Source organism: Archocentrus centrarchus, chromosome 4 (genome assembly GCF_007364275.1).
Source record: "Archocentrus centrarchus isolate MPI-CPG fArcCen1 chromosome 4, fArcCen1, whole genome shotgun sequence".
NCBI classification, from domain to species: domain Eukaryota; kingdom Metazoa; phylum Chordata; class Actinopteri; order Cichliformes; family Cichlidae; genus Archocentrus; species Archocentrus centrarchus.
In genome coordinates, this window is record NC_044349.1 from 34,887,666 (window position 1) to 34,901,028 (window position 13,363).

The window sequence follows — 13,363 nt, forward strand, 5'->3', positions numbered from 1 at the left end:
TGGAGTGGTGTAACAAGCTGAAAGGAGAAATCAAAAGAGTTCTCTTGGCTTTTGTTTTCAGCACGAAGCTAACTGGTTCCTCCACACGTCGTCATGGAAACAGGAAGGCCTTATATGTGAGGTGTGAAGAGAGGAGCCAGTGTGGATCAGACCATTTAAGTCTTTGGACCAGTTTCAGGTCAGGCTCTGTGACAGTGTGTTGTTCTGTAGTTCTACACCGTTTTTAGGAGCTTTCAGCATCACTGCAGGACCCTCTATAGTAAATGAACCTTTGGAAGGCTGACATGAGTGCAGTTTCCAGGTGATGAGGCCTTTGAGAAGAGATTAAAACCAATGAAGAAAGCTTGTACAAAATTTGTTAAGTTGAATTGTCATTTGAAGAGTCATTTGAAGGGAAGTGATGTGGACTGCTCTTTGGATTTTGTTCTTTGGCTCTATGTTCCAGCTCATTCAGTTTGAAATTTAAAGATTTTGTTAAAATTTTCCCGTGCTTTTTTTTAACAGAACAAAAACATTTTCAGCATAGCATTTCTAAACATGCTAGATTTCTCCTTCTGTGTGGAGTTTACATGTTCTGCCTGTGTTTACGTGGGTTTTTTCCGGGTACTCTGGTTTCCTCCCACAGTCCAAAGACATGCACTTAGGCCCCGTTTACACCACACCGTTTCAAAATGAAAACGCCGTTGTTTTGATGCGTTTCGGCCTTCCGTTTACACGACAGCGGAGTGAAAACGATGTGCTTCGGAAGCGGGGTCCAGAGTGGAGCGTTTCAGAAACGCACCGGCTTGCGTTCTCGTGTAAACGCTTGAAACCGGGGTGATTTGAAAACAGGTGACTCGCACATGTGCACTATGGTTCCAACGGCCACAGTTTTCCGCGAATGCGCAAATTGATAGACAGTACTCGCGGATTTATGAGTGCTTCTTGTGCTTTTCTTGTGTTTTTACCGTTTTGTAATTCAGCGTTGTGTGCAGCAGCGATCCAACCTCATCGTCAGGCCACACAAAACCTCTCACATTGGCCGTTTTGTAAGTAATGAACAATTTGCCGCGCTTCCTACTGTCACTCCATGCATGCGCGTCTTGCGTAAACAAGCTTTGCAAAGAGAAAACCAACGCCAACTTGTGGCCTGGCATGGGAACTACATTGTTTTCATCATTTCACGTGTCATCGTGTAAATGCAGATCGTTCCTGAAACGCTATTGTGTAAACAGAAGGCTGAAACGCATCAAAACAGCACCGTTTCCAGTGGAAACGGCATCGTGTAAACGGGGCCTTAGCGGGGTTAGGTTAATTGGTGATTGTAAATTGCCTATAGGTGTGAATGGGAGTGTGATGGCCACTGTTGTCTGTCTCTCTGTGTTAGCCCTGCAACAGGCTGGTGACCTCTACAGGGTGTACCCTGCCTCTTGCCCTATGTCAAGAGGCAGGGTACCCCCCCCCCCCCCCTTCCACGCAACCCTGAACAGGATAAGCGGAAGTGAATGGATGGATAGATGGATGGGTACAGGATGACTTCATCTCATGGAGCGGCCAATGGATGAGGCCATGTACTGTACTTGGATGAGAACCTCCTGCCTTCAGCCAGAGCAATTCAATCAAATTTTATTTATAGCGCGCCAAATCACAGCAAACAGTTGCCCCAAGGTGCATTATACTGCAAGGCAAAGACCCTATAATAATTACAGAGAAAGCCCAACATTCAAAACAACCCCATACTGTATGAGCAGCTCTTGGTGACAGTGGGAAGGAAAAACTCCCTTTTAACAGGAGCCTGGTTCGGCTCAGGGAGGGGCAGTCATCTGCTGCAGGTGAGGGGAGAGAGACAGGACAAAAGGCACACTGTGGAAGAGAACCAGTGATTAATAATAACTATGATTAAATGCAGAGTGGGGTATAAACAGAATAAAAAGAAGAGTAAAAGTAAGCCAGCAATATGAGAGCGAGGTGCTATATTGGGGTGATATGGTATTATGGGGTCTTTAGGATAAGATGGGGCCTGATTATTGTATGTGAGAAGATTTTAAATTCAATTCTGGCTTTAACAGGGAGCTAATGAAGAGAAGCCAACATGGAAGGACATATTCTGGTCAAAATTGACTCCAGGATTTCTCACAGTGTTACTGGAGTCCAAGGTAATGCCATCCAGAGTAAGTATCTGGTTAAACACCATGTTTCTATGATTTGTTTCTACGATAACTTCAGAACACTGAAGATGAAATTCCAGCATGACAATGACCAAAAACATACCGCCAAGGCAACAAAGGAGTGGCTAAGGAAGCAGCACATGAAGGTCATGGATTGGCCTAGTCAGTCTCCAACCTGAATCCTATAGAAAATCTGTTAGGGAGCTTTGAGTTTCTAAGCAGCAGCCAAGAAACTTGAAGGATTAAAAGAGTTCCTTTAAAGAGGAGTGGGCCAATGTCCCTCCTGAGATATGTGGCAAACCTGGTGACAAACTAAAAGAAAGATCTTACCACTGTGCTCACCAACAAGAGTTTCTCCATGAAGCACTCAGCCATGTTTTTCACTCAATGACATGCAGATCAATTTATAACTTTTATGTCTTCTGTTTTTTCTGGATTTTTGGTTGACATTCTGTCTCTCTCCATTAAAATGAAATTACCATAAAGATGAGAGACGGTTCATCTCTTTGTAAGTGTCCGTGTGTACCTGTCCATCATCACTGCAAACCACTGATGGAATCTCACACCAACTTTGAACCCATTTGACACTCCTACCATACACCTCACCACTGTCTCGCTGTCCTCATACATGTCCAGCACCACCCTCACATACTTCTCTGCCACTCCTGACTCCTGACTGAACGTCCTTAGCCTACCTTCAACCTCTCTTTCCCATATCTTCCTGGTATGGCTCATCAGTTTTATCCATCTGTAACTACTGCAGGTCTGGACATCGCCCTTGTTCTTGCAAACTGGTACCAGCTCACTTCGTCCTCATTCCTCTTCATCCTCTCACTCATAAGATTGTGTTAAACAATCTGGTTAAAAAGCCCACAAAGATTCTTTGAAGACACAAATAATTTGCAGTTATTTCCTTATTTTCTTTTACCAACTGATTATTATTATTGAGTAAAGGACAAAATTGCTATCTGAAAATGTGCATTTTATAATAATAAAAATTTATTTATTCTCTTTTGACTTTGTCCTTGACTGAGTGGACATACTGATGTTCTTCTTCTTGCTGGAGTTACAGATCCAGCAGTGAGGCCACTGATAGTCTCTGAGACATGTCAAATATCTTCTGGACAACAATGCCACTTCAGACCTTTCCAATAATATCACAAGTCCTCAGATTTGACCACAGCGATACAAGACCAGCTTCCATCAGGGATGTCTGGGAGAGATGGGTGCAGCTCCTTCCACTGATGTTCAACCCAGGGACAGAGGTGACAACAGATGAATTCTTTGTCCCTTTCCATGGAAAATGCCCCTTTTGGCAATACATGCTCAGTAAGTCAGGAAAATATGGCATAGAAATCTGGACAGCCTGTGATGCAAAAACCAGCTATGTATGGAATCTACAGATTTACACAGGCAAACCTGCGAGTGCCATTCCTGAGAAAAATCAAGAAAAATGCGTGGTCCTTGATATGACTTATGAACTTACAACTGTTTGTTGTGTTTTGGCACTGTATAAATAAAATAGAATTGAATTGAATTGCCTGAGGCTGCTGGCAAGGGATTCCAAGACTGCACTGGAGGTAGCTGACAGCTGGTGTTGTAAGCCACCACCTCTGTTCAGTGATGATCGTTCACAGTGGACATAGATGGCTCTTTTTACTTCTCTTTCAAACATCTGTCTTCCTGGTCCAAAATGTGAACATTGGCATCCTTGAAACAGTATCCTTAATCCTTTTGGTGGAGATGTACAGCTCATGTGATGATGCACATAAACAATAGTGGGTCAACAACCAGCTCTAAAGGGGACATCCCTCACTTGGGATTCTCCACCATTTGGTTTTATAACTGAAGGAGCCTCTTGGATAAGAGGTGAAACATCTTCAAACACTTGAAGAATTCCAGTCGCTTTTTTTCAAGCTCCAGAGACTACCATGACCTGGATGACTGAGAGCCTACACAAACATGTTCTTTGGGTCATACTGAGCATTTCTCTTCCTCCAAACACAGCGGGTCAAGTTGATGCCAAAGAGTTTGATTTTGGTTTTATCTGACCGCAGCACTTTCTCCCAAGCCTTCTCTGAATCATTTACAGAGGAGGACAGAATTATTAGCCCCCTATGATTTTTTTTTAATTATCATTATTTTTTAAGTACACTGCTCAAAGAAATTAAAGGAACACTTTTTAATCAGAGTGTAGCATTGAGTCAGTTAAACTTCTGAGATATTGATCTGGTCAGTTATTGAGCAGAGGGGGTTGTTAAATCAGTTTCAGCTGCTTTGGTGTTAATGAAACTAACAACAGCAAGACCGCTTTGGTGGTGGGTCAGTGATGGTCTGGGGAAGCATATCCATGGAGGGATGCACAGACCTCTCCAGGACACCCTCTTATTCCTAGCACATTACACAGTCTATATCAGTTTAGATATCCAACAGGTTTTTTACCCATTGAGCTCTGATGTGTTTTCGAAGTGTTTCTGGTTTTAGCAGTATATTTCCCAAGTGCTGTTAAACTGGGCAAAGAATTTCTAACACAGCTTTTCCAAACATCCCAGTTTTATTTTGGATGCCTAAATGATGTTACTTTGCATACAGAAACAAAATTATTTCACAAACACCAAAAACTGAATTGAACCAAAAACTACGTTTGTTGTCCCGTTGCTCTTTGGCAAACCTTTCAAGCTCTTTCAGATTTGATGGTCTTCCATCATGGACCTTGGTGTCATGGTCCTGGGCCATTGGCCAGTGTTTTGTGTCTTTTTCCTTGAGGTTTTTGTTTTTGTTATATTTCTGCTGCTTTCTAAGTTTGCTTAATGTTTAGATTCTTAGTTTGTTATAGTTTTCTGAATTCTGTTATTGGTTATACTTATTTGTATTTAATTCCTGTTTTTCTTTGTTTGTCTCATCTTTTCCACATCTCCATGTTTCAGTGTCTGTTTTGTCCCTCTATGTCCTCATCCCTTGTCTCTTGTGTGTTTTATATTTAGTTGTATTCCCTGTGTTGAGTCAAGTCTGCGTTTGTATCGTGTTTGGGCTCTTCCTGTTTTATTTTGGCGGTCCCCTTTTGCCTTTGTGTTGTGTTTAGTTTTGTTTTCTTTGTCTTGTTGGTGTAATTTTGTCCATCTCGGATGTTTCCGCTCTCCTTTCGCTGCCTCGTGTGTATATATTGTCTGTCTTGTTCAGCTCTTGTCTCGTTGCGGTCAGTGCTCTTTTCTGTGTTTTCCCTGGTTAACTTCAGTATTAAAACGGCACTGCAAGTTAAATTTGTTGTCACGCGTCCCTGCATTTGGGTCCAACCCTGCCTACCACACAGCCTGACTTTGACTCTTAGTCTTCAGTTCACCCCACGGATTTTCAATGGGATTCAAGTCAGGGCTTTTTGCAGGCCAGTCAGTAATGTTCACTTTGGTCTTCTGGAGGTTGTTCTTCACCAGGAGCAACATAAGTTTTGGGTCTTTGTCGTGTTGGAAGGCAAAGCGACAGCCCAAACCCACTTCTGCTGCTGACTGCTTGAGGTTTTCTTTCAAAAATCTTCACATATCCTTTTCTCTTCATGATTCCTTCCACCTTGATAAGATTCACAGCATGATACTCCCACCACTGTGTCTCACTATGGGGACGGTGTTCTTTGGGTTGTATGCCTCTCCCTTCGTTCTCCAAACATAAGCAGCCTCTCCATGGCCAAAGAGCTCTAGTTTAGTCTTGTCATTTTAATGGAGAGAGACAGAATATCCACCAAAAATCTAGAAAAACTCATTATATAAAAGTTATAAATTGGTTTGCATGTCACTGAGTGAAATAAGTATAATCTTTCTCCAGCATAGTTCAGTCTGTCTTGAAGGTGTCTTCTGCAGAAGTGGAATTCTAGTGGCTGTCTTCTTTGGGACTACAATTCCTGAGTCATTCATTGTCTTGGTAGTTGTTCTGGGGTCTTTAGACACATGTCTCACTACTTTTCTTTCCAGAGTCTTTGAAATCTTTTGCTTTTGACCTCTGCCAGGCTTGTTCTGTGCTGTGTGACTCTCTTTGAATTTTTTGATGACATTTCTTACTCCAGTTCTTGACACTTGGAAACACTGTGATTATCTTTGTATATCCATCCTCTGCTTTTCTCAAGTCTAAACTGTTTTATTTTGTTTTCGGCGTGATGAATTCTCAAGTGACAGCTCGAGCTCTTGCTGAAGTTTTCATACTGTCTGTAAATTGGAAGATAACCCTCAGTTTCAATTTGATTTTACAAGCTTTGAGCATTACAAAATTAAAGCACAGCAGTGGTTTATACTATGGCTCAATAAAAAGGTCAGTTTTTTTAGATGGCTAATAATAGTGGTAAGATGGATGGAGCTCCAGACTAAGGGCAGTTGGTCATTTTATATTTCATCCATTTCCAAATAATTACAGCAACACTTGTCACCTTCTCACCGAGCTTCTTGCTGATGATACTGTAGCCATTCCAGCCTTGTGCTGGTGTGCAGTCCTGTCCCTGATGTCCTTTAACAGCTCTTTGGGCTTGCCCATGGTGTTGGAGAGGTTGGAATGGAAGAAAATGATTGACTGAGTGATTGTAATGTGTGCATCACATAGGCACACAGCCAATCTGTGCCAGCCAGATTTTGGTTTGGTTGTAGGGGATCAAATAGTTATCTCACTCTGTGACATGCAAATCAATTTATAACTTTTATGTAATGTTTTTTCTGGATTTTTGGTTGATATTCTGTCTCTCTCCATTAAAATGAAACTACCATAGAAAATGAAAGATTTTTCATTTCTTTGAAAGTGAACAAACTTAAATCCAGCAGAGTTGCTGCTCAGAAAAAAATCTGCACCTCTCTACTCTAATAGGAGAAGAATTAGAAAGGAAGAAACAAAAACAGGAAACAGTTATTAAAGAGTTTTTTGTTTTTTGTTTTAATTTTTTTTTTTTTTTTGCCTCGTGGAAATCTGTCAAATGCCAAAATAAATCATTGATTTATCGGTCATGCTGATAAAATGCAATAAGAAAAGAAGCAACTATTGTTTTTAATTAGTAATTAAAGTGCTGAATAGTGACCCTAACCCACACACACACATCTCAAATCAGCCGGGTTCAATAGAAAATGGTTTCTTCTGTGTCCACTGATTGAGGTATTCATTTTACACATACTGAACTCAAACTGATGCGTTAAAGATGTATGAGTTTAAATATAACTCTGAGGGTGAATGGCAGCCCAGAGTTCAGAGGTTGAAAATGATCTATGCTAAAAATTTCTGCTTCTCTCCATAAACAATGATCTCAGTTATCTAAAAAAAAGTGTTTAAAACTGCTGCTGGAGATGCTTCAGGTCAGGAAAACAAAGGAGCTCCATTTTCATTTAGCTCAAACAGGAAATACCAAAGGAACAGGAGATTAAAATGACAAGACGCAGCAGAACTCCTGTCCTCTCTTACACAACACCACGTGGGGGTGAGAGGACTTGGATGTCCATTAGGATAACAAATGGCACACAATGTGAAAAACACCAGAGGGAGTAAAGAGAAACACATTTATCAACAGAGTCCATAAAATGTTTCAGCTGAATCTGCATAAACTGCAATAGCAGACTCCATGAGTGTGTCTAGAGTATGTGGACACATAAAAGTGTATTTTCTTTCAGTTTTGTATTCCTAATGCATTTTGAAATTAAATAATCAATACTGCATTAAACTGCCATGGTTTTAATTTAAACATATCTCCATTTGCATAGAAAGGACTACATGAAAGATGCAGGCCAGTGCTGGGGTTGTTAGACATTACTCATTACTGTCATGGTCCTGGGCCGGTGGCCCAGTGTTTTGTGTCCTTTTGGTGCTATTTCAGTTATTTTCTCAGATTAAATTTAGTTCTCTTTTGTATTTCTGTTTTATTTCTAGTCCCTTGTTCCCCGTGTCAAGTCTACGTGTACCTTGTCTAGTCACTTCCTGTGTTATTTTGACAGTCTTGTGTTCCCCGTGCTTTGTGTTTAGTTTTGCTTCCTCTGTTATTAGTTTCATTTGCTTCACCTGCTGTGCCCTGGTGTTTCCTCGTGCCCTGATTACCTTATATGTATTTAAGCCCCGGTTTTCTTCTGTTCTTTGTTGTGTTGTCGTCTTTGCCTCTGTTGCGTGTGTGCTCCATCTTTTGTGGTTTAGTTCTGGCTTCTGCCCAGCCCAGTTTTGTTATTATTACCATTTCAATAAAATCACTAAGCTCATCATCTTCGAGTCCAGCATTTTGGGGTCTCCCTGCTTCAGCCACACACTAGCCATGACAATTACTTGTTTTAAGTTACATCAACCCAAATGTACAGCAATGTAATTGCTAGTGTTAACCCCAAGCAGACATTGCCACAAACTGCAGTTCCGCTAATTGCCACGAGGCTGGCTCAGAAACAAGGCTTTATACTGAGAGCTGCCAGGTCAGAGGTTTACATACTCATCACAGGCATGAATGTCATCATAATTTGGGGCTGTTCTTTTTTCAGAGTGGAATGATTATATAGCATACGTCTTGGATGCACCTGAGCCTGCATTCAAAAACCAAAATGATGATGATCAAAGTAAGGTTTTACAACAGGGCCCTGCGAACCAGTGGGTAATATCAAAGTCATTACTTCCATCTATTTAATCCATGACTGCAACATCTGAAGAGTGAGCGTGTTTCCTTGGATGATAAAGCATGCAGGGCACCAGGGTGGGGCACTTAAAATGTAGCAACCATGTTACATCACTGTATGCCACTCTCTTTTGCTATCTGTTTCAGTCATACTGTATGTCTTTAAAGGTACTGTATGCAAAATCTCACCATTAGATGTCAGTAGATTGCAGATTGCAGTCAACTGAATTCTGTTTTCTTACCCCTCCCAGTTTAAGTGCATAATCCTAGCTACGGTGGCCACAACCCTGGCTGCCGTTCATTTGTAGTGAGCATAAACTGTCAGTCCACTATCTACCTCAGCTGGTGTTCATGTCTATGTACTCTAAAAGGTGCTGTAAAATTTTATGAAAGGAGTCTGCCACGAGTCAATAGTCAGAGAAACTCACTTATGTCCGATGATAACAATACTGAGGTGAGCTGTTGAGGATATGCTGAACTTTTCTGTCAGTAAGCACTGCTGTTTTTGCCACTTTTAGCATCTATTAGCCAGCATTAGTGAAACTTTCTTTAAAGTGGATCTAACATTATTGGACTCTTACTGAGTAAACTCTCATACAAGAATGTAAATCAAACTGTTTTTTTTTTTAGGACACTCAAGCCTAACATTGATCCATCCATCCATCCTAACAATAGCTGACATATTGTTAGTCATTGTTGTTGTTGTTGTTTAGCCAGCTCATTGTCAGATGTCTGGAGACAAGAGTGTCACATGTCTAATTTGCTGACAGTAAGTATTTGCTACAATTTCTGGAATAAATAAGCATGTTTATGCACATTTTCATGTGTTAGAGCTCTGACTTCAGTTTAGGAGATGAGACTTGAGGTGAGGAGCAAAAGGATGGGTAGAAATGAGAGAGGAGAGAGAGCAGTGGCAGATGAGGATGTGAAGGAGAAAGACATATTGAGAAAGAGATGCTGAAAATATGCATGTACACATGTTAAATGGTCATATATCGTTTGAAAGAGCCACTTGTGATCTTTAAAATAAAAGTAACTTGTAAGGTGCCTCTAGTCACATACATAAAATATTACTGGGAGGAACAGCCCTCTTGGTCACTGTAATCAAGATGGTGGGGCAACATGATGGCTTCAACAAACTGGTGCTCCCTCTTTGTAATGGATTTTGCAGCAGGATGGTACTCCATCTCGTACATCCATCTCTATATCAAAGTTCCTCAAGGCGAAGAAGATCAAGGTGCTCCAGGACTGGCCAGCCCAGTCACCAGACATGAACATCATTGAGCATGTCTGGGGTAGGATGAAAGAGGAAGTTTGGAAGACAAAACCAAAGAATCTTGATGAACTCTGGGAGGCATGTAAGACTGCATTCTTTGCTATTCCTGATGACTTCATCAATAAATTGAATGAATCATTGTCGAACTGCGTGGATGCAGTCCTTCAAGCTCATGGAAGTCACACAAAATATTAAATATGGCTCTAATAGCACCACAACTTCATTCACCAATGTTATGAAACATATCTTTGTATTTGAAGCAAATTATTTGTTTGATTTTCACATTACTTTCTGTGGGTGACAAAACTTTTGTCTTGCCAAAATCAGATCTTTCTGTGTTCATTAAATGATTAATATTTCTGCAGTGAAGCAAATTTATTTTCGTAAATTAAACCTCATTTGGGAGGGTTTCAGCTTTCATATCAGTCATTTCTAAAACCAGCGGATTAATTTAAAGTCGGGTTATGAGCTTTTGTTTCCACAACATGGATAAGCGACAGAACTTCTGTCAGGGACTGTATATATATATATATATATATATATATATATATATATATATATATATATATATATATATATATATATATATATATATATGCATGTGTATATAGTGACTGAATCAGATGATAGGTCACTACTTGAAAGACACATTTCAGTGTATTTAAATCTATTTATTTTGAGAATGGACATACAGTGTGGGAAACACAGCCACTTACATTTTCTATTAAGTTATCAAATTTTAATAAAGTTATTATTTTATAATTTAAAAAGTTTAATAAAGTTTTATCTAACCTATCTAATCTAATTTTAGCTGAGATCATACTGCAGTTTAAAGGCAAATCACACAACTTCAAGTATTTAAGCTGCTCCTCTCTAACATATGCCTACTGATGGACAACAGACAGCACTGCCAGACCTTAACAGTGACTATCAGCAGGGAACATTGGAGTGATTTTTTTCTTAAAAGGCATGGATCATATCATATATGATTCCTCAACGTTTTGAGACAAAACTCCCCAGAGCCTTTTTAGCTAATCTATTCAACTTTGTAACAATAAGCAACTGCCAAGTCCACCAGACAACAGTACAAAGACCCGAACAGTGATTAACAGGAAGCCTGTTTCTTAATGGAAGGCCAATATGGAAACAAGGTGTCTGTGTAGGTTCATCCAGGCCATAGTTGTCTCTGGAGCTTAGAAAAAAGGGTGACTGGACTTCTTTTTGTTTCTTGACGATGTTTCACCTCTCACCCGAAAGGCTTCTTCAGTTCTCAAACCAAAAGGTGGAGAGACCCAGGTATTTAAACCTCAGTGGGCGTAGTCCCCTGGAGGTGGTTGTGACCCACTATTGTCAATTTGCATAATCACAAGGTGTGAAAGGAGGCGTGGGTCATTACAGTCAGGTGAAACCAATTTGGGACTTTGCTCCACCATATCATGTGACCTACCGAGGTCGAACAAAGGTGTGAATGGGGTTTGAGACGCTTGGGGAGGGAGCTTAGGACTTTGACCTTGAGATGCAGATGTACAGCTGAGTCTTGTCCTATCAAGGTGGCTCTTCTATGTTGAGCAACATACACAACTCACTAATTTAATCATTAGTTATTATTAATCTCTGTCTCTCTTCCACAGTGTGTCTTTTGTCCTGTTTCCCTCCACTCAGCCCTGACCAGTCGGCGATGGTTGCCCCTCCCTGAGTCTGGATCTGCCAGAGGTTTCTTCCCATTAAATGTTTTCCTTCATTTCAGTTACATTTAGTTATATAGTGCCAATCACAGCAAACAGTTGCCTCAAGGAACATTCCTTCCCTCTGCTGCCAAGTGCTTGCTCAGAGGGTTTGTTTTGATTGTCAGGTTTTCTGTATTATTGTAGCCTACTGTACCTTACATTATAGAGTGCCTTCGAGGTGGCAGTTGTGTTTTACTGTTCGAAAAACAAAATTGGATTGAAGTGAACTGAAAGTGTAAACGACCTCTAAGCTCCAAACGGTTTCACCTTGTCCCCAAACCGACCAATCATTTCCTCTTCCTGGTGGTGGTCTGAACCCTGGTGCTGATGTTAAATCACCATGGAGTTCCTACTGCTGCTCGAGTGTTGGTGTCTGCTTTTCCAGTTAAATGAGGGCACTGAGGTTTGTGGTTACCATGGAAACTGATCAGCGAGTCCTCATCACTGCACATACATACTGAGTGATTTCATAACCGGCTGACTAATGTTTTATTTTTTACATTTTGATGAAAATAATATAAATATTAGTGGATTGGCAAGGAGTGGCAGGTGAGTGATGTGTTTTGGGGTTTTTGTTTTTAATAACCAAACAAATCCACATGTGGACAGGCTTTATGTCTCTATGTGGGGCATTTACAAAGAACTGCCTTGAAATTGAAAGACAATTTTTTTAACTACAAGAGATAAATGTGATAAAGATATCTGATTAGTTTGGTTTTAAGGTACTTGGTTGTCTATATTCCAGATAAAATGTCAGGGAGATGAATGTGGCTGTTTTTAAAAAACAGAAAAATAGTCATCAGTTGCTGTCCGTACTGATAGAAGAAATGGGTCTACCTGAGAAGCTAAACATCAACTACTATTTTATCTCCCAAGTCTTTACATAATCTACACATTCAGCAGGAACAGAAGGTGGACGTGAATAACCTGAGACTAAAACTATAGCATGTGTTTGATCCACAGATCCAATATGATGGCTTTTTGTCACTGGTATTACTGTGCATACAGGTAGATTACTGATGTGACATTGTGTGCATACTTGACTAAATATGTTGACTAAATAAGTTGTAAACAAAGATAAAAGTAGCCTGCTATTAGTCAGAAAAATCAATTTATTGTACTCGTTTTCAAACTGAAAAGAGGACAGAAGTGTAAATCGTGCAATGTGTGGTGATGCAGCAGTGATAACACACCTATACCTGAAAGCCTGTCTGCATTATATTCCAGTATAAGTTAAACCGCTACTTAGTGCCCGATTTTTATATTTTATTTTACACAAATAAAAGCATTTCCAGTATAAACAGATGCAGAAAAAGTACAAATTGATGTGTAAAAAATTACTAGATGGAAGAAAATTATGGTCAAAGTTCCCTTTTGCAGGACTTAAGGATGCGTGCCACTTTTACTGAATCCAGCAGCAGGGTGCACTGTGGCCTGAAAACCGGTTTTCCTTGGAGCAAGTCTGAACTTTAGCTGGACACCACCGCCATCTGCTGCTCTCAGTGCGAACAGCACAAGGTTTTTATTTTGGAATCTCACATTGTCTGTCTCTCTCTCTGTGTTAGCTCCTGCGACAGGCTGGCGACCTGTACAGGGTGTACCCTGC